A 20676-nucleotide genomic window follows, 5' to 3' on the forward strand; every position below is an offset into this window, starting at 1 on the left:
CGGACAGGGATTCCCCTCCTTCTGGAGAGCAAATGTGACCTACTGCACACAGGGCTTTTATTCACCCGCCTGCCAAGCATGGGGTATGGACAGCAATTTCGTTCTCTGACCAAAAGCTCACGGAAGTTTTCTTCTTAGAACGTGAGAACAGGGGCGCCCACATGGCTCAGTCGGTTAAGCATCTGAATTCGGCTCAGGTCATGATGTCACAGTTTGTGGGTTCATGGGTTTGAGCCCCACATCAGGCTCTGTGCTGACAGCATGGATCCTGCTTCGGATCCTCTGTCCCCCTCTCTCTCTGCCCCCTACTTGTGAGCACACGGCTGGTCTCTCTCTCTCAAAAAAAATTAAAAAATAACAAACCACGAGAACAATGCTCATGGCAGATATGGTGCTGGGGGACCAGTCGAGGCGCTCCGGAGCAGGGCGCCCTGGGTTCGAATCCTGACTCTACGGCTGACCCAAGCCATTCCGGGGTAGTTTGTGGGCCTCAGCTTCCCCATCTGCTCTCGAGAGGAGTGGGTTAAGTAATCCACGCCACGGCACTCAGGGCCTCAAGTGACTGACGCGCAGTAGGTACTCATCCCTGTGACCCCAGAGGCCCTCCAGAACGAAGTTCAGCCTCAGTGAGACCAGAGGGCCTGAATGACAGCAGTGTGCACAATCCCGTGTATCCACGTCCAGGCTCTCAGGCCGGGTACAGGGTCACGTCTGACTCAGGAAGGACGGTGTCACCCTCTCCCGGGGCCAGTGGGACTCATCTATGCTGCACTGTGAGGCCGTCCAGCGAGCCGGCAGCCCCGCTGGGCGCTAGCAATAAACACCCGCTGGCAATCCTTGGCACGGTCAAGGCCACTCCTAGAGGAGAAAATGGCAAGGGGAGCTTTCGCTGGTATCTTATGGGAGGAACGGTGGGGGGCCCTCTGATCCCCGTGAGCTCACTCTACCTCCAGAATAACCTCCCCAAATCCCCTTCACCACGCTAACGCCTTGCTCAAACGGCTCCGGGCCGTCTGAAGGATAAACAGGATAGGCCCCACCGCCTGAGCCTGAGGCTGGAGGCGCCACGGTCAGGACCCGGGCCCCCTGCCCAGCATCCACTTGCACCTGTGCCCTGGGAGCTCCAACCCCCTGGCAAGCAAGCCCGCCGGGGCGCACCTGCACATCTAAGCCACGCCCCCACCAGCCAGGCAGACGGAAGGGCACTGTCTTTGTGAGGCCGGCGTCCGGGCCCGGGAGTCAGCCCTGTCTGACCAGCCAGGCCCCTCCAGGCCTGTTCCTGAACCTCCCCTAAAGCCTGCTTCTCGCCTGGAAGTTACGGCATAAATCCTTACGGTGTCCACTCTGCGCAGGACATACCCTGCACGTGTGAGCGCCACACTTACTCAAGGACGCGTTCCTGATCCAGCCCTAACCTGACTCTTTGCGCCTGAGGGCTGCCCTCATCTCCGGGGCTGGCCGGATCCTGCCCTGCTGGGTAAGTCGCGGCTCCCACACACGCACACCTTTTCTCTAAGCCCCTCGCCGGAGTGGCGCCTCTCAGACATCCACCCACCCCGACGCCCAGGCTGATCCCAAAGATGCGGAGGACAAGCCCCGTCACATGGGAAGGTGGACGGGACCCTAGGTGGGGAGGCCCGGAGCCGCGGTGGAGGAGCTCCCTGGAAAGGGAGTTCAGCAATTTAAAGGGCTGTGGTCACACGTGGCAGGCTGAAGAATGCCTCGCAGACGTGTCCACGCTCTGGTCCCCGGAACCTGGGGCTAGGTTGCCTTACCTGCAGATGGGACTCAGCTCAAGATCCACAGGATGGGGGATTATCGAGATGGGCCCAGTTCCTCGCGGGGTCCTTATGGGAGAGACGCGGGTCGGACGAGAGAAACAGAAGCGGGGCTTCGGCGGTGCACGTGTGAGGCAGGGGCCACAGCCAAGGGCCACAGGCCACCCCCACAGGCTGGGAAACGGGAAATCAAGGGCCACTTACACCCTGACGCCTGTTTTGAAACTCTGACTCCAGAACCGTAGCGAGATCTGCAGGGATTTAAGCTGGTGGGTTTGTGATGATTGGTCATAGCAGCCGCAGGACACTCATACAGCGGCTATTTTTAAAAAGGCAAACGGTTGGGCGGGAAGAGGGGCCGGCTAGGTTCTAGAATACCGTCCGGATCATTCTTCTGAAATAATTAGTTTGGTCACCCCACAAACAGCACCGAGTGCCAACCAAGTGTCAGGAGCTGGATCGTCCCACAGCCGCTCAAAATACATTCTCCTTCCCGACGACCACATCCTGCCGGCTTTCAGCGTAAACGTGCCCCAGTCTTCGGCAAGCCCTTTCCGAGGCTGGGCTCAACATCACACCATTATCGAGCATCGGCTACGTGCCAGGCACTGTGCACAGCCTGGGGTGCCACTAAGTCCAAGTCCCGTTTATTTGTTTTTAGAGACAAAGCCTGAGTGGCGAGGGGGCAGAGAGAGAGAGGGAGACAGAGAATCGCAAGCAGGCTCCGTGCTGCCAGCGCAGAACCCGACGCACACAACACGAGATCGTGACCGGAGCCGAAAGTCGGTCGCTTAACCGACTGAGCCCCCCGGGTGCCCCTCAAAATGCTTTTCATCACTTTTTGTCTTCCTAATCTGTCACAACACCTCCACTCCACATTTCCTGTTTCAATGAAATACGCTCCTTGCCCTACAACAACCCTGCAAGAGGCCGTCCCGGTTTGCTGGGGAGAGAAAGCTCGACAAGCAGGAGAAATCTCCCCAAAGCCCCAAAGACGTCAGGTGCTGGCCCTCCCGCACTGGCCTGACTCCAGGCTCCCGTCCTTTCCTTGCTGCCCGGGGGCCTAAGACAGAAGCGGGTAAGAAATCTGTCCCTGCATCAATACGTCAACGTTTTAAATCCAGTCACTCTCCCGGAGACACAGCAAGGTTCATGCCCTGAAAAGCGTGTCCACCTGGTTGGGGAAATCGTGAGTCATAGAAATCCCGGAGCTGGCAGGGCTCTCAAAGGCCATCTGGCCAGACTGCCCCTTCCGGAAAGCTCCCGGGTTACCTGGACTAAGCGTCCGCTTACCAGCACCAGCCCAGCGAGCCTGGCCACCCGGGCGGGCGTGCTCTAGTCTCAGACATAAATGGCAGAAAGAGGCCCCACACTGAAGTCCACCTCTGGGTGTGTATGAGCCAGAAGGAGACACTGGGTAAGTGGCCCTCAGATGCCACACTGCCACCCAGCACACGCCTCCACATGCTACACGCAGCCCAGAAAGGGACACCAGCACAAGATGTGCATGCAAAATTTCAGTGTTTTTTTTAAATTTTTTAACATTTATTTATTTTTGAGAGAAAGAGCGAGAGAGCAAGAAAGCGAGCAAGAGAGAGAGAGCAAGAGAGAGGGAGAGAGAGCGAGAGAGAGCGTGCGCAGGCACAAGCTGGGGAGGGGCAGAGAGGAAGAGGCAGACCCAGAATCCGAAGCAGGCTCCAAGCTCTGAATGGTCAGCACAGAGCCTGACGCGGGGCTTTGAACCCACGAACCATGAGATCGTGACCTGAGCCGAAGTCGGACACTTAACCGACTAAGCCACCCAGGTGCCCCAAAATCCCCAGTGCTTTTTAAAACCGGGGACTTCACCCAGACATGGAACAACTCGAGACGGACAACCATACTCAGGGGGAGAAATGGGAAGATGATCGCAGGGAGAGAGGCAACAAGGCCCCTAGGCAGGGGACTGAGTCACCTCACTGATGTCCCCTCTCCTCTGGCTGCAGAAGTAAGGCCGCAGGCCCTGGCCTGGCCTCCCAGTCCCTCCACTGCAGACCCCAAGGCACCTTCCCAGCCTCACCTCTCACCGTCGCTCCCGACACCCCAGGGTGTCTGCCAGGATGACCCAACGCACACACGTGTGCGCATACACACGCACGCACACAGAGTTTCCTACTTCCGTGTGCTGCTCTCTCCTCCTCCCCCTGGAATACCACCTGCTCTGCCCAAATCCTCCCCGTCCTGACAATGGCAAACCCTGCAGGGGGTCGTCCCCCACCCTCATCTCTTGATGGCCTCGGGTGGCCTCCAGAAGGCCTGTGTGACTCTGTGTCCCTGTCCCATCTCCCTCCCCACATCAGAGGGGAGCCCTCTCACCCAGTTCTCTACTCCCCACCGGGTCTGGCACCTCCTCCACCCCCAGAGGCGAGCACTGGTCTGCACCGGGTTCCCCCTCACTTGCGGAGCCCCGTCATCGAGCACACGGGTAAACACCCACGTCGACCACCGCCCTGGAACCCCCCGGGGCACAGCCACCCAGCTGGCAGCAGCGGCATCCCAGTCTAGCAGGGTGGGGGCAGGGGAGGGGCAGAGGGGAGGGTGACTGCTGCTGGTGCGCACTCGAGCCCCGGGAGGGGTGGCGACAGCGCAGGATGGGGGCCCGACTGCTCCCATCTTGCCTCACCCCTTGCTCAGGAGAAATCGAGAGGGAAGCAGGGAGACGGTGGGCCCGCCCCACCATCGCTGGGCTCCACGCGGTGCCGGCAGGACGCTTCCCAAATGTGGGCCGTGAACACGATCGCGAGCCAGAGCCACGGGCTTCACCTGCCAAATGGTAACCGCCTGCAGGGCGCAGGGCGACGGGCTGGGACCTCTGGGACCTCCGCCCTCCAGCCCGCCCGGCGCAGGGCCAGGCAGGAAGCAACTCCGACCCCGGGTCAGCTCAGCGCAGGCCCTCTCTGAAAACCGGGGGCGACAGGGTCTGGGAAGAGTAACCGCAGGACCACTCCGGTGCCCACCCTTCTAGGCCCTGGAGGGGCGGAGCAAGCGCCAGGGCGGGGACCCGCCGTCCCCCAGGGGCAGAAGGGGCATCCCCTTCCTCCCAACACACACCTCTTCCACCCAGGGTGTGGTCATGAGTACTGAGCCCGGGAAGGACACACCTCCCTGCCTCTCCTCTACACCCACTCGCACTCCTGCACGCGCACTCACACCACACTCACATACAGTCACCAACACACACTCTCGTGCTCGCACTCACAAAGACATGCGCCAGTTACCAACACACTCGTACATGCACACACTCATGCGCTCGCACTCACACATGCACACTCGTGCACATGCCCTCACACAAGTCACCAACACACGTGCACACTCAAGTGCTGACTCGCACACCATGCACACCCGTGTACGTGCTCTCACACCAGTCACCAACACACACGCACACACTCATGTGCTCTCGCACTCACGCACACTCGTGCACACGCACTCTCACACCACACTTGGTCACCAACACTCACACATGCACACTCCCATACTCACACACATGCACACTTGTGCACACGCACTCACACCAGTCACCTACACACTCACATGCACACACATGCTCTCACACTCAACACACGTGTACACTCGTGCTCTCACGCTCACACACACATGCACATTCATGCATGCGCACACCACACGCAGTCACCCACACGAACACACTCATGGTTGCACTCACAAGCATGCATACTCGTGTACACACTCTCACCAGTCACCAACACACTTGCACGTGCACACACATGCTCGCATTCATGTGCACACTTGTGAATGCACACTCACACCACACAGCCACAAGACACTTGCACATGGACACACGTGCGCTCACACCCACACGTGTGTACTCACACTCCAAGTGACACTCTTACTCTCACACCACAGTCACCAACACACTTGCACGTGCACACACATGCTCACACTCACGTGCACACTCGTGCGTGCACACTGACACCACACACACGGTCACTAACACACTCGCACATGCACACACTCGTGCACTCACATCCACACATACTCACACGCATGCACTCACGCTTGAAGGGACTCACACGCACACCACACACACTCGCGAGCCCAGCAGAACAAGCACCTCCTCGGCAGGCAGGAGCGGGGCCCTGACGCACGAGGCACAACCCGCCTGCCTTGCTCCTCAGGCGACCCTGGGGACCCCTAGCCCCTCCCGCCAGGCGCAGGGCCTCCCTCGCTCCGCAGCTGCCTCCCTGCTTCCCGGACACTGCCTGTGAGCCCCGGCCCACATCTCCCACCCCCCAGACCCCCTCTCCCTGCCCAGCTCCCCCTCCTTCCTCCATGAGCGCTCTCCCCGCCTACGAGTGCGGTCGCCTTCACTCTCTCCTTCCGCTGAAACCGTCCCGCTCAAGTCCACAAACCCGCTCCCCCAGCCTTCTTGGGCCAAGTATAAAGATCGCCCTGCTGACTGCCTCCCGTTCCCCCCACCCAGCCTCCTCTCGCTCAGCGGACCCCAGTTCCCCCCAACGCTCTCCACAGCCATCACGGCCACCGGATGCCTCAGGCCACCTGGCTCAGCTAACACCACTCCCCTCTGTTTCCTACCGGGCCCTCACTGTCCCCTGAAACCCTTCCTTGGTCCCCACAATGCACTCCCACATCTCGCTCCAGCTCTGCAGCCTACACCGGTCCCTCCTCCACCTCCCACCCAGCTCAGGGGGTCCCCACGCTTGGTCCTACCCTCCCCCACCCCCGTGCCCTCCGCCAACCCTCACCATCCCCCGGGCTGGCCCAGGTCTGTGCATCCCTGCGCTCGGCCCGGGCCATCTCAAGCACTGAGCCGGTTCTAGAACTGACCCGGCTACACACACACACCACATCATCCCCCCAAGTCCCACAGGCACCGACAAAGGGGCACAGGGAAATGTGGGCGCCGACGCATCTGTCCCACACCCTGACCACAGTGACAGTTATGTGACTCTACGTGGTTGTCAAACTGCACGACAGCCCGTGAGGAAGGTGAGCCTATTGCACACAAACTATATCTTCGAGCAAAGAGCAGTTGAGTCCACAGGCACCTCAACCGCTTTGTGTCCGGAACCATCATCACCGCCTTCCCTAAACCAGCTGTCCCTCCTCCCGCGGACTCTGTTTTCAGCGGTGACACCACCATCCGCCCCAAACAGCTCCTCCCGAAACTTCAGCCGCCAGCGGCCAACCAGTCGCTTCATCTAGAACCTCCACCTGCACAGATTTATATTCTCTTCAACCTATGCATTGCACCTCTCCTCCCCCACCCTTCCGCCCTCACTTCTCACAAGCCGCCTCAGCGGGCTCCCGGCCTGGCTTCCACCCGGCACCCTCCCCCTGGCAATGCCCACTAGCCGCCAGACCTTTGTCCCTGCCTCGGCCTCCAAACTTTTCTCTCCTGGGGAAAACACACGCGTCCTTCAGGCCAAGCACCTAGGCGTCCGGGCACAGAAGGCACTTTCCCAGTCCTCTCCAGCAGAACCAGCTTGCACGCCACCCTGGGCTCCCGCAGCAGAGGGCTGGTACCCCGCTGGGCCCTGCACCATGTGCCCCAGACTGTGCACACACCAAGGCAGCAAGCGATCTCTCTCTCTCTCTCTCTCTCTCTCTCTCTCTGTCTCTCTCCGGGCCCCCTAGGCTGCAGCTGGACTCATGACCGGGAGTGCTTGGCAACCCTTTCTGGCCTGAGCTGAATGTCAGCTGAAAATTGCCAGGAGTGCAACGCCAAGCCCTCCTGGCCCCACCCCCACTGCTGAGATAAAACGTGTGGAAGCACCACTCTGCCTCACCCAAGCTCACCCAAGCTCACCCAAGCTCACCCAACTCACCCAATTCACCCAAATTCACCAAAACTCACCCAAACTCACCCAACTCACTCAACTCACCCAAATGCACCCAAGCTCACCCAACTCACCCAAATTCACCTAAGCTCACCCAAACTCACCAAACTCACCCAAACTCACCAAGCTCACCCAAGCTCACCCAACTCACCCAACTCACCCAAATCGTGAGGGTGGAGGACAGAGGCTGCTTCAACAGGAAACATGAGAGCTCATCCCAACTGTTCCCACCAGCCTGCACTCACCCACCCCACGGCCCCTGCTCAGGGAGCCACGGGTGCTACTCAAACAGGAGTCTTGGACGGGTCACGTGCTCCATGCAGTAAGAGGAGTGAGCGCCTAGAAACTTTTACAGCAACAGCATCGTGTGTCATGTTTACTCTGCTTTGCACGCACCGCTCAAACAAACTGAGGGAAAATAAAACCTGGTCCTTTGCCACAGAGAGTCTGGGAAGCACTGACCCCTGACCCCTCAAACTCCTGCCTCTTCCTGCGGATGCCCTGCTCATCCTCAGAGCCCTCCCCCAACCCTCCTTGTCCAAAAAGTCTTCACAGTTTCCCCCCCCCCCCAGAGCCCCTAATCTAAGCCACACGGAGGGCCGTGAGATGGGATCTGTACCCCCCTTACTACAAGTTCCCTGTGGTCAGGGACCCAAGTGCTGTTCACTTTGATATTCCCAACACCAGGCGCAAGGCAGTCAACCAACCAATGAGGAGGAAATTCCAGATTGCAGGGTGGGCTTTTCTTCAGGGACAGGATACGGAGGGGCACTGACCCGCAGGGACACAGGATTTTCCAGGCATGGACCAAATGTAGCCCCTCTCCCCCAGCCCAGGTGGGAATAGGAGGACATTTAAAACACACACACATACACATACATGCAAGTCTAGGGCTCTCAGGACAAGAACACAATCGCTGTTCCGTTACACCCTGAAATGTCAATCTGAGCGAAAATCACTCGGCTCTCCCGTGAATCTTCTCCGCATGCACACACTAAAAACAAATCATGCCCAAGTATGAAAAATAAAAAGGGTCATTTCTGACTTTATTCTATGGGCCCCTGACCTCAAAGCAAAAGGTCAAGGGTTCAGGAGTCTGTAACCCCACAACGAGCAATATCGCTTACGACAGACCAGCGGGTACCCACTCGGGTTTGCAAAGTGCAGGGAGAAGCCCCCAGACGCATCAGGGTCCTGGCCCCGCCTCAGGATCAGCGGATGTCGTCCCTCTTGTAGATACAACTCTCGACAAAAGGGGCCCCTGTGCTCCCCACTGCACTCTCTCTTTTCCACGGGCCCCAAGTTCCTGGCTGTTATTCGACAGGAATGCACGAACTATTTCCAGATGCCACTGGCAGAGCAAGACAACTCTCTAAATATTCCTGTCTAATTTTGCACACGGCTCTCGTTTCAACCGGCAAAGATAATGACTCACTGTCCGTGGCTCTTGGCGGAAAATTATCCTGCCAAGTTTGGACTTCTCTAAACTTCTTGTTGAGAAAGGAGAAGCGACCTCTCTGCCCAGATCCTTTTCTACAGGCAACAAAAGGCACCCAGCCGCCGCCTAACTGACCAAACAACGTTATGGGAAAATCCTGACACATCCCCCCAGGATCGATGAACAAGAAAGGGAAATTTGCGGGAGGTGGAGACTTGAGATGTTTTTCCTCACCCTATGCAATAATCACTGCTCTTCAGCTTTTCTGCATCCCCATCGGTTTGGCACTTAGAACTTTGGGACGGAAATTCCAGGTTATCCTGAAGGCAAAATCTATATGCAGAAGTAAAAGCATCTTTCTCCGACAGGACCGTCTTTGACTCGGACGCTTCGATCGGCCATAAAAGAACTTTACGAAGGACACATGTGCCCACGCTGCACTCTCTCTCGTGGAGGAACACACGTTAACATCCCCACGCACGTGCTTGAAATGTGGCTGCTTACTCTCTGCGCACACGGGCCGGCCCCCTCCTACATCACAACACGCAAGATAACTAAAGTGTCACCTTGGAAACGCCACTTGTGGATACATGAGTTGGCCTTTCTCGCAGGGTTCAGAAGCTGAAACTTGTTTTGCTCACCATTTACCAACCGCCCCACGGTCATTTCCTATGCTTATCCCCCACTGTCTCGCAAAGCCCCCAAAGATAGAAACCGCCAGCCTCCACTTTTGCACTCTGGACCCAGCCAATCACTCACTGCCTTGCACCCAGCAGGCACGAGTCAATGCCCATGCGTTCCTCCCTCCTCCCTCTTACTCCTCCAGGGGCAGGTGTGGAATCCCCTTTAGAGCCCAATTGACAGGGCTTCCATCAGTGGCTTAGGGCACAGGGACTACACGACCCTTTGCCTAAACCCCTCAACTACTCACAGGCAGGGAACAACAGGTTTCATGAGAACACTGGCGACATGAGGACACTCTTGTGACAGTCTCACGTCAATTGTTCTCAACCAAGGGCGATTCTGCCCCCGGAGAGACAATGTGGCAACGGCTGGAGAGATTTCTGATTGTCACCACTGGCGGGGGCGGGGGTGCTACCAGCATCTGTATAGTGGACAGAGGCTGGGATGCTGTTATACATCCTACAACGCACAGGTCAAGCCTCCCACAACAAAGAACTCTCCGGTCTGAACGTCAACGGTCTGAAGAGTAAAAATCCCTGTTTTCCCGCATCACACAGGGAAGTCCTCAGACCACCTGCTTCGCTTTGCCCTCGACTTCCCCAAGGTCAGGCCCAAAATCGTAATAACCCTGCTTTGCCTGCATTATTTTGCAAGGCTGAACAAAATACAGAGCCGTCGCCAGAGTCTTAAAGATGCTGGTCCTGTAAACCAACAGCACCTGCCCTGTCTCTTCTCGGAAGGGCCCTCCTGCGGGGTGACCTGTCCAGCCACAACATGACAACTGGCGGGCTGGCATCATGCACGCTCGGATCTCTGGCAACCAGTGGGGCTTGGCAGGCCCAGCTCTTCGGTCCTCTGTCACGCACACCCAAGGGCCAAGTGAGCGCCACAAGTTTTCCAATGGGTAGCGTCCAGCGCAGGCTGAGAGCCAGCCCAGCCCAAAGTCTGTCGCCCTTCGGGAGGCTGGCATCTCTCAACCACGTGGAGAGCACCTGCACCCAGACTTGCCCTTGCTGCATCCCCCATCCCCAGGGCACGCGGGAGGGTGGGGGGAGGGGGAGGCAATGGGCAGCGTGCTGCAGGGGGGCTTGCTGGGGCGGGGGAAAGGCATCAGCGCGGGCAATGTAGCCCAAACCACTCCCAGGAACCCCAGTGCTTGGAGAAGTAGGGGGACGGGCCCCAGAGAAGCGAACGGAGGAAGGGACCAAGAAGGGCCTCTTTTCCCAAGTACACCGCCAGCCGCCACCTGTGAGACCCAACAGCTGGGCCGGGCCCAGGGGGTCAAAGTTCGGACACAAGCCTCCAGCCGGGGACGCGCAGAGCCCCTGAGACACAGCGCACGGGGGGTGGGGGCGAAGAGAACGAGCCTGAGACGGCCAGGCAGGCGTCCGGGCGGCCACCGGGACTGCTCTGCGCGCCTCAGGGACCCCGCGGCCCGCCAGGGCAGGAGGCGCCGCGAGCGGGGCCCGGGGTAGGCGGAACTCGCGGCGGGGAGGCCGCGGGCCTGCAGCAGGGCGCCGAAGGGGCCCGCGCGGAGGGCGAGCAGGACGCGCCGCAGGCTTACCCGGCGGCAGGAAGCGGGGCCCCGCGGTCACCTTCGCGCCGCCTCCACGCGCTCGCCCGCCGCAGCGCCGGCGCCGCACGCGCCCCGGATCTGTTTACCTACTCGCCCGCGCCAGTGCTCCGGGCCTCCGCGACCCCGCCCCGCGGGCGCCCTCATTGGCCGCGCCGCCGTCTCCGGCTTCACACCGTGACCAATCGGGATCGAGGGCGGAGCGAGGGAGGCCAATGGGAGGCCGCCCGCCGCTCAGGCCCCGCCCGACCCCCCTCGGTGCTGCCCTTTGCCCTAGTTAGGCGGCCCGAGCAGCGGGGCAAGGTGGGGGGGCGTGTCCCCGGGACGCGCCCTCCGCAGGCACCCCCGCTCCGGGCCGGAGCTCGCGGGGCGCCCCCCCCGCCAGGCTGATCCCCTTCCCGAGGGCCCCCGAGAGCGGGACTGCGGAGCTGTCCTCGGCCGTCACCCAAGCCTAAGGTGGTCCAGTGTGAGACTGTTTGGGAATAAACGTTTAAGTCTTTGGAAAAATATCAAAACCCATCCGTCCACACGGAGTGGGGGGCGGGGTGGCACAATAAATCCAGGGGTGAACGTAGCTCCCCAGTTCCGTAATGCCCCGTGGCCCCAAGAAGGAGCCCCTTCTTCCCGGGGAGGGGGCTTCGTCCCCAGGAGAGCGGATCCTGCGGGGCGCGGCCCAGACTCTGACCCCGTCCCCCCTCACTTCTGCACCTGAAACACAAAGTTTACTTCGAGGAGACTTAGGGGGTTATGGGGAGGGGCATAGCTGCCCCAAGCAGGACAGGGCTAAGAACTGGGAACTTAGACTTTAGCAGGAGAGAAAGGTCAACCCCAAGGGTCAAGTCTTCAACAGGTGCCCCCTGCTGCCTCCCACCCTGCTCCCTCACACTGCCCCCCTTCCTGGACCCCTGCCCGCCTGGGACCCCCGCCCGGTCCTTAGGGTCAGGGGACTCCCCCCCCCCCGACCCCCCGCCCCCGTTCATCCCTTTCTGTAGTTTGTAAACTCCACCCCCTTAGAGGAGTCGGATGAGGCTTGCTTCATGCCAGCTCAGTTCTCTGCCTGCAAAGCCAGGGGTCGCTTTTCTCTAAAGGACCTGAAGATCAACATAACCCCCTACCATAAAGAGTTTTTCTAAACGGCCACCAATCTAGTTTACTAGAGATGTGTCCCCTGCTAGTCTGTGCAAAGAAGGAATCCGCCACATTAACATGATTTGAACCTTACTCCTTGCGAAATGACCTCAGCCTTATTATGTTAAAAACGCATTTCTCTCTTTCCTGATCTATGGGTGTGTGTGTGTGTGTGTGTGTGTGTGTGTGTGTGTGTGTGTATGTGTGTGTTTACTGCAAAACAGATTTCCCCCACTACTGCAACTTAAAGATTCCTGGAAATTACATTTCAAGGTATGATAATGACATTGTAGTTGTTTTTTTGCAAAGATTCCTTGCACACACGGAAGAGATACACACGAAATTATTTCCAGATAAAATAATACAATGTAGGGGACTAGCTTCAAAACGTGACAGGGTAGGGCAAGGGTTGATAATCATGGAAGGAGAATAATGGATATATTGGGGTTCATATTACTTTGTATCTTTTTATATCCTGGCACCTTTACCTTAAAAAAAAAAAAAGTTGGGGCCCCTGGCTGGCTCAGTCTGGAGAGCATCCAACTCTATCTGAAGATGGTGAGTTCAAACCCCACATTGGGTGTGGAGCCTACTTATAAATAAGTTAATTAATTAATTAATTCAGGCGGGGTGAAGAACGAGAAAACAATGAATACAGTCATGACAAGAAAAGTCATGACTGCTGTTCATATGAACCTTCACAAGAGCAAGGATGACTCTTAACCGTAGCTGATAAACAGCCAAAAAATTCAAAATTAGCGAGATGATATTTGAAATATGGATTTCATTTCCTATGCACCTCACTCTTGAGTGTCTTGCGGTATTAATGATTATAGAATATGTCATCTTCATTAACAAGACATTTTTTCAAGTTTTTCTTAAGCTTCTAAATATTTATATTTTGTGCATTTTTTTTAATACTTGCACATCCGCAAATATTTCTCTTTTTTAAATGTGTATCTATTTTTGAGAGAGAGAGAGAGAGAGAGAGAACATGAGCGGGGACAGGGGCAGAGAGAGAAGGAGACCCAGAATCCAAAGCAGGCTCCAGGCTCTGAGCTGTCAGCACAGAGCCTGATGTGGGGCTCGAACTCACAAACTGTAAGATCATGACCTGAGCTGAAGTCAGATGCTTAACCGACTGAGTCACCCAGGCACCCCGATTTGTATATGTTTCCTAATGGGTGCGATATATTAGTACAGTATTATTCAATGTATACATACTCTCCCAATAACCAAAGATGCCAGTGCCTGGGACATTTGGGTGAGAAGCATCATGCTCCAATAATCCCCCTCTGATCTCCAAAAATCTTCCTAATGACAGAGACAGAGAAGGCACTTATCAATTTTTCCCACTCTGAATCTTTCCCACCAGCATGCAAACCTGCTGGGCTGCCTCTCACCCTTCACCCCATCTCCATTTCTCTGCTCCCATTTTCAGCAAAACTCTTTATATTCATTTTCTCTACTTCCTTTTCTCCCATTCTACCTGATCCAACCTGGTCAGCTTTCCCCCCTGCCATCCCCCAGAATTGTGCACCCGTGACGTTAATGTTGCCAAACCAACCAGTCAATCCTCAGGGCTCATCTTAAACTATCAGTCGCGTGTGACAAAGTCGGTCATGCCCTTTTTTCTTGGTGGTTGCGCTGGAGTATAATTCATATTCTGGTCCAAATTAATACTAACTTCGTTTCAATAATATACAAAAACTTTGCTCCTATATAGTTCCATTCTCCCCCCTTCTGTGTTGTTATTGCCATACACTTACATTTTTTTAAGTTTATTTATTTATTTCGAGAAAGAGAGAGTGTGCAGCATGAGCAGGGGAGGGGCAGAGAGAGGGAGAGAGCAAGAATTCTAAGCAGGCTCAATACTGTCAGAACACAGAGCCTGATGCAGGGCTCGAACTCACAAACCATGAGATCATGACCTGAGCCAAAATCAAGAGTCGGACGCTTAACCAACTGAGCCACCCAGGCACTCCAGTACAATTACATTTTTATACATTGTCTGCCCATCCCCACAGATTTATCATTATTGCTTTATGTAGGGTTTTTTTTTTACATCAGGAAAAAAATAAGAGTTACAAACAAAAAATATACCTATCCTGCCTATTATACTTACCTATGTAGTTTCCTTTACCAGGGTTCTTTATTTCTTCATATGGATTTGAGTTACTGTCCCTTCATTTTAGCCTCAAGGATACCATTTATTGTTTTACAGGGTAGATGTGCTAGTGATGAATGGTTTTTATATTCATCTGGAAATGTCTTAATTTCTCCTTCATCTTTTTTTTTGGAGGATAGTTTTGCTGGATATAAAATGTTTAGTTGACAGGGCTTGCTTGCTTGCTTGCTTTTTTTTTTTTTTTTTTTTTTTTTTTTTTACTTCAGTACTTTAAAATCTGTCATGTCACAGCCTTCTGGGCTTCATGGTTTCTGATGAGAGAAACTGATCTTATTGAGGACCTTGGTACAAAAGTACATGATGAGTGGCTCCTTTCTTGCTGTTCTCAGGATTGTCTTTGTCTTTGGACAGTTTGATTACCATGTGTCTAGGTGTCTATCCTGTCTCTGGGTTTATTCTATTTGAAGTTCGATGTGCTTCTTGGACATATAGATTAATGATTTTAATTAAAATTGGGATGTTTTCTGCCATTATTTTTTACAAATATTCTTTCTATCCCCTTTCCTGTCTCTTCTCCTTCTGGAACTCCCATTATATGTATGTTGATATGTTTGATGCCATTCCACAGATTTCTGGAGCTGGGTTCATTTTTCTTCAATCTTTTCCCCTTGTTTTCTTCGAAGTGGGTCATCTGAATTGACCTTTCTTCAAGTCAGGATGCTTTCTCCTGCCTGCTCAAATCTGCTGTGGAGCCCCAGCCAAGAATTTTTCATTTCAGTTACTGTTTCTTTTTTCAACTGTAGAACTACTATTTGATTATTTTTTATAATTTCTATCTTTTTATTGATTGTCCCCATTCAGTGAGACATTATTCTCAAGCTTTTATTTCATTCATTGGACTTGGTTTCATTTAGCTCTTTAAATACATTTAAAACAGCTGAGTTAAAGTCTTTGGCTAGTAAGCACCATGTCTGGGACATTTACGATGCTTCTATGGACTGTTTTTTTCATATACATGGCCATACTTTCTTGTTTCTTTGCCTGCCTCATAATTTTTTTATGAAAAACTGAGCATTTTATATAATATAAGGTGGCATCTCTAGAAATCAGATTCTCCTTTACACCCCGGGTTTGTTTTTTGCTGCTGCTTATTGTAGTTGTTGTTGTTTGTTTAATGACTTTTGGAAACTAATTCTATGAAGTCAGATTTTGTTGCATGTAGCCACCAAAGTCTCTACTCAGTTACCTTAGTGACCAGCTAATGGTAAGACAGAGATTTCCTTGAGTGTCTGGAACCAACAATACCTCCAGCCATCGCTGACGGACTGTGTGTGTGTTGGGGCATGCCTTCAGCACTGAGCTGGGTAGTTGACAACTCTACCTTCCCCTAACTTCCTGCTAGTGCAGAGCCTCACAGTCAGTCAGAAGTGAGATCTTGGGGCCTTCTCGGGCCTTTCCTGGGCACGTGCACAGCCCTGACTCAGCAGGGTTCTTGCTAAAACCGGATTATCTTACACAGAAGTGCACAGATGGGCCTAGGAGAAGGTTCAGGAGCTGGACTCAAGTTTGGTCAAGCAAAGAATCTTTGCCAATTCCTGGGACATTGGGGTATAAATTAAACAACATGTGGCCAAAATTAAAAACAACTCAAAACTTGGGGTGCCTGGGTGGCTCAGTTGGGTAAGTGTCTGACTCTCTGGTTTCCACTCAGGTCATGATCTTGTGGTTCATGAGTTTGAGCTCCACATTGGACTCTCTGCTGTCAACGCAAAGCCTGCTTCGGATCCTCTGTCTGTCTTTCTCTCTCTCTCAAAAATAAATACAAAAAACTTCTGAACTTTTAATTATTCCAATCTTCCACTGGGTAATATATTCACATGACTTTGAAAAAACTATTTTTGCGGGGCGCCTGGGTGGCTCAGTCGGTTAAGCGTCCGACTTCGGCTCAGGTCACGATCTCACGGTCCGTGAGTTCGAGCCCCGCGTCGGGCTCTGGGCTGACAGCTCAGAGCCTGGAGCCTGCTTCGGATTCTGTGTGTCTCTCTCTCTCTGCTCCTCCCCCGTTCATGCTCTGTCTCTCTCCGTCTCAAAAATAAATACACATTAAAAAAAAAACTATTTTTGAAAGATTTTCAGTGAAAAGTCTACCCCACTCCATCTCTCTTCTGCCCAATTCCCAACCCCAGTGACCCCTCCCCCCACCCCCACACATGTGACCACTGCAATTCCGTTCCTTACGCCTTTTCAATGCTTCTTTATGTATATGGGCAAAGACACACACTCGTATTTTATACAGATTATACGCTCTGTTTTTTCATTGACCAGCCTGAAACTTTCCAAATTTGCACACAGAGAACCATCCTCACTCATTTTTCAGTATTACATTATGTGGACAAGCCCTAATTTAACGAGTCTCCAACCGATGGCTGTGCAGACTGTCTCTACTCTTTTGGCATTTCAAACGGTGCTGCGGTGAATAATCCTGTTTTCAAAATGCAATTAGCCTGGACCTAGGTGAGGCTGGGTTGGCGGGCGGAGAGTCCCGCACCAGTACAGAGCTCACCACGAGTGCCCTTGCTGTGCTCAGAGGCCTGATGTGCATGACTCATGGACTCCAAGATTAATCACATCCCCCCTCCCCCCCAAACACCCGGTGGTGAAAACAGGTCATTTCTGGATCACCAGAGATACAGCCTGATGGGCCACAACCTGAGGTCTCCAGACTTGGGAAAATCCAACCCAGTCCTGCGAAAAGAATGACTTCAAGGAATCTCCAAGCCTGTTCAACGAAGGCAACACTAATGACTGTAATTAGCTGGCTGCACAATTAGAAGCGATTAACTGCATTAAGGGAAAGATTCGACTCCCCACAACTGGAGACGGCCCAGCCCAGTCTCCTTCTCTCCATTTCCCTCAGCCTGTACTCACAGCACACGTCTGACTTCACAGTAGGGTATTATTTTTCTTTTTCCAGATTAATTTCTTGTCAATGCACCATAACATGTGGACATTAGCCAAGGAAGGCTAATCGTCGGTTTGATATTTTTCTATTTTCAAATTGAGATCTAGTTCACATGCAGTAAAATGCACAGATCTTAAGTCTATGGTTCATGAGTTTTTACATCATGTAATATGTATCATGTATACATATCATGTAACTAACACTCCAATTAAAACGTAGAACAAAATTTTTTCCTCCAAAATGTTCCTCTATGACCTCTTCCCAATCACCCCCACCTTAACCAAAGCAATGGTTCTGGTTTTTGTTTTCTCTTGAGAGAGGGAGTGCAAAGAGGGGCAAAGGGGGAGAGAGAGACAGAGACAGAGAGAGAGAGAGAGGGAGAGAGAGAGAATCTTAAGCAAACTCCACACTCAACACAGAGTCCAATGTGGGGCTTGATCCCACAGCCCTGGGATCATGGCCTGAGCCTAAATCACGAGTCAGCCACTCAACGAACTGAGCCACCCAGGTCCCTCCCTACGTTGATTCTGTTAAGGAGAAATAGCTCATTATAGGACAGGAACTGAAAAGTAGCATTCTCTTGATCCAAAAAGGGTAGGTAATCCATTCTCTTGTCCTTATATTCTCGAGTTTGTGTGGAAAGCCATTCTGGTCGCTGAGTGTGTATTTTTTTTTTAAGATTTTTTTTTTTTTTTTTTTTTTTTTAGTATTTATTTATTTTTGAGAGACAGAGCATGAGCAGGGGAGGGGCAGAGAGAGAGATGGAGACACAGAATCCGAAGCAGGCTCCAGGCTCTGAGCTGTCAGCACAGAGCCCAACGCGGGGCTCGAACCCACAAGCCGTGAGATCATGACCTGAGCCAGAGTCAGACGCTTCACCAACGGAGCCACCCAGGCACCCCACTGAGTGTGTATTTGACTTTGTCCTCCCTCAATCACTGGATACTTTAAAACTTTTTTTTTTTAATTCACTTGTATTTAGAGTAGTTTCCAGATTTGCGCCCCAAGTTCATAGACTAGAGAAGCAGCAGCATGCTGGGCACTGGAAGCCAAGAGCGGAGCCTAACCGTGTGTCTGTCTCTTGCACCACATCCCACTGAGACCAACAGAACCAGGGTTGAGACAGCAGGGTTGTGAAAGGGAGGAGGCCTACAAGGAAAAAAACTCCAGCTGGAAGGTGGGGACAGCCCAAGGGCATACACATGACTCTATTTTGCCAATGACCACGGAGGTTGAAAGTCAACTTTTTTTTTTAAGTTTATTTTTTTATTTTGAGAGAGAGAGAAAGAGAGAGAGAGAGTACGCTGAAGGGGCAGAGAGAGAGGAAGAGAGAGAGAATCCCAGCAGGCACCGCACCATCAGCGCAGAGCCCAATGCGGGCTCGAACTCACAAACTGTGAGATGGTGACCTGGGCAGAAATCGAGAGTCGAACACTTCACCAACTGAGCCACCCGGGCGTCCTCATGTGAACTTTCAGTAAAAGAACAGAGAGAGCCTGGCCCCCTGGGGTGGGACAAGCAATCCCTGGTTGGAAGAGACAAGATGTATGAACCCACTAGTCTGGGTAAGGCAGAATGTCCCTCTGGGGACTGAACTATGGGTTCTATTTTCCTTTTCTGTGGCAGTGAAAGTGACAGCCTCGGTCAGGGCAACATAGTTTTGCACCCCAAGGCTCCCAGGAGTGTGCATGTGGTGGGGAAAGGGTGTGCAGGGGGGTAGTCGTAGAAGGGAGGGCGGATAACCGTGTTGCTGGGGATGGTGTGGCTGACACGGAAAAGCTCCCGGCCTCCTGGTGCTGTGGGCCCCAGGGAAGGACAGAGGTCCGGAGTTCCGCATCCACGAGGGTGCCCCCAAAGTACCTCTTACCCCGAGTCCCTGGGGCAGCTGTTGGGGGGGCGGGGAGGAGAGTGGGAGCAGTGGGTGGGTATGAATTTAACTGAAAGGCAGAGCTCTGAGGTCATGGCTCTGGACCACCAGTGAGGGGCACTGTTCTCCAAGGTCAAAGTGACAAAATGCAGCTGTCCTTCCTGAGGAGTCACAGAGACCTGGGGACTCACTCCTATGATGGCCAGACCAGAGACCAGTGGTCCCTGCTTGCATCTGAAGGTCAGACTGACTGCGGCCCCCTACTTGGGGCTGTGGAAGCCTCTGGGTTTCAAACAGATACTAAACTTCCTGCTAATAAGGCCAAGGGGGAATTAAGCCAGTTTTGTTCTTTTTCTTTTTTTGAGAGAGAGAGAGAGAAAGAGAGAGCACAAGCAGGGGACGGGGGGGGGGTGGGAGAGAGAGAATCCCAAGCAGGATCCGCACTGTCAGCACAGAGCCTGATACAGGGCTCAAACTCACAAACTGTGAGATCAAGACCAGAACTGAAATCAAGAGTCAGATGCTCAATTGACTGAGCCCCCCAGGGGCCCCCAAGCCAGTTCTTTACGGGGGGAAAATACGAGGCAGGATCATCCTGCACCCTGACTTTGGGGGTAAGTTCCTACCTCTTCGGGTGTCACCTGATCGGGATCTCTCTGGACTGGGCTAACATTTCCTGACTCGGCAGCGACTTCTCGAATCTGGGCTGCCCCTCTCCTGGGCTCTCTGCCTCTGGGGCTTTGCCCTTACCACTGCCCTCCCTCCCATGGCCTCCCCGCACACCTGCAAGCCTTAGGCTCCTACTCACTCTTTGAGACCCGATTCCAATGTTACTCAATACGTGATGCCTCTCTGGTCCCCTCAGCCAGATGCAGTCTGTCTCCTTCACTTTTACGCTACTTGGTTTTAGCACGCGAATATTCTTGTCAACATTACACCTAATGGTGTAATTTAGTTCTTAGCCAGCTCATCTTTCTATTTCAAATACATTGTAAACTGTGTATCTCGACATCTCCCATAGGGCCTTGCACCCAGAAAGTACCTCTTACACTTAAAAACAAAAATTGCAGGGCGCCTGGGTGGCTCTTAAGCGTCAGACTCTTGATTTCGGCTCAGGTCATGATCTCACAGTTTCATAGGTTCAAGCCCCACACCGGGCTCTGCGCAGGGTCTGCTTTGGAGTCCCTCTCCCTCTCTCTGCCCCTCCCCTGCTCATGCTTTCTCTGTCTCCCTCTCAAAAAAAAAAAAAAAAAAAAAAAAAAA

The 20676-nt window shown here is 53.6% G+C and overlaps 1 protein-coding gene across 1 annotated transcript in view; it reads right to left on the reverse strand.

Annotated features, from left to right (window-relative positions):
* The window catches only part of COQ8A (coenzyme Q8A), a 39448-nt gene extending 28024 nt beyond the window's left edge, over positions 1 to 11424 (reverse strand). Inside the window, exon 1 of the mRNA XM_040451897.1 lies at positions 11320 to 11424. The gene's annotated coding sequence lies outside the window, so the exon portion shown is untranslated. The remainder of the gene's footprint in view (positions 1 to 11319) is intronic.
* Positions 11425 to 20676: the final 9252 nt, after the last annotated feature.

Source organism: Herpailurus yagouaroundi, unplaced genomic scaffold (genome assembly GCF_014898765.1).
Source record: "Herpailurus yagouaroundi ecotype Mexico unplaced genomic scaffold, PumYag 205, whole genome shotgun sequence".
NCBI classification, from domain to species: Eukaryota; Metazoa; Chordata; class Mammalia; order Carnivora; family Felidae; genus Herpailurus; species Herpailurus yagouaroundi.